Here is a 1587-nt window from a genome sequence, read left to right as displayed (position 1 = left end):
TACTGATCACAGACACTTTATCTTATAAAGCTCAGAGCAAATTTCTCTGATCTGAAATATTATAACTATCCAAAGCCTCTCACATAAAGAAAATAGTAAGTAGTAATATGGGAGGCATGCACAATGCAAAGCCTTCAGCAAAAAACTAATCTAATCTGGAAACTGGTAACACAAAAGCTAAATATTACAACTTTAGGCAGGAAATGAAGAAATACATTTTACTATTTTTCATCTCCAAAAACTGACAAATAGAAGTATTGTGATTCTTTGGATTAGGTCAAATCGTTTTTCCTAATTAAATTATAGAAGTACTTTGAATAGACAAGCAATGAAGAAAAAAAAAAACACACACACCCCAGAGCCTGTAGGTTGTCTCCTATAGTCTTTGGAGTCAGATGTTTGAATAAAACCAACCCCATGTCCATGCTGATCTACAGTCTGGAGTCAATACATTTGACTCTAAATTTTAAAGCTAAAATGGCATTAGAAGACTCCATTTGATAACACGAGTACCTTAGTCTGTGGTTCAATTCCGGCATTTTATATTATTATAGTATGAGACTTACAATATCTCCCTGAAACTGAAATGTAACTGCATCTTAGTTTGGTATTTATCCCATTAATTACTCCATGTGTTCTAATGCTGATACTAATAACAGAGTCCACAAGGAACAGATAGGAATTCCTAGGAATAAGGTGTGCTCCTAAAAGTCTAGTAGAAGTTTCTTCCCGGTATTCCCCTGGCAAAAGGACGTAGGAGAGGGGATTCCCCCACAGCATTACAGGAATTTCCGCTACCTTCTCCCACAAGTACAGGGAAATAAGAAACTCCTAACAGTAATTCAGAGTACTTATGACTAACAAGAATATAAAAAAACCCTTGATTAAAAAAAAAGAAAAGAAAAAAAAAAGTATTCCCTTCAGCAGCACATATACTAAAAGTGAAATGATACAGAGGAGGTTAGCAAGACCCCTGTACTAGGATGACGTCCAAATTCTCGAAGCATTCCATATTTAAAAAAAAAAAAAAAAAAAAAAACACATTATGTCTTTGTATAACCAAGCCATAATGAGGACAAAACACATTTTTTTAAATGACCTAGGAAAAAAAATTCCTTGAATATATGTACTCTCATATTATCTAGCATCTATCTATATAATTTCACACTCCCAGAGAACAGAGACTGATTCATTCTCTTGTCTTCCTGGAGATATTAATGGCATCTTCTAATGTACTAAGGGTTAAGCAACTGAGATAGTCCTGAAAAGAAATTGCCTAAAGGAAACTACAGCAAATAGATTACTTGTTAAAGACACAAGGGCAATTTATAATAAATTATATTTTAAAGTGAATAATTCGGGGTGCATGGTGGCTCAGTCGGTTGAGCCTCCGACTTCGGCTCAGGTCATGATCTCACAGCTCGTGGGTTCGAGCCCCACGTGGGGCTCCGTGCTGACAGCTCAGAGCCTGGAGCCTGCTTCAGATTCTGTGTCTCCCTCTCTCTCTGCCCCTCTCCTGCTCATGTTCTTACATTCTCCCTCAAAAATAAATAAACATTAAAAAAACATTTAAAATAAATAAATAAA

At 35.8% G+C, this 1587-nt stretch overlaps 1 non-coding gene across 1 annotated transcript; it reads left to right on the top strand.

Annotated features, from left to right (window-relative positions):
• Positions 1–911: 911 nt before the first annotated feature.
• Positions 912–1018, top strand: LOC128777454 (U6 spliceosomal RNA). The gene has a single exon (XR_008422714.1). It is a non-coding gene; the product is annotated as a U6 spliceosomal RNA (small nuclear RNA).
• Positions 1019–1587: the final 569 nt, after the last annotated feature.

The sequence above is a fragment of the Panthera pardus genome, unplaced genomic scaffold (genome assembly GCF_024362965.1).
Source record: "Panthera pardus isolate Hobbes unplaced genomic scaffold, ASM2436296v1 HiC_scaffold_16, whole genome shotgun sequence".
Taxonomy (NCBI): Eukaryota; Metazoa; Chordata; class Mammalia; order Carnivora; family Felidae; genus Panthera; species Panthera pardus.
The sequence above is the reverse complement of the archived record's forward strand: the minus strand, read 5'-3'. Positions and strand labels throughout refer to the sequence as shown.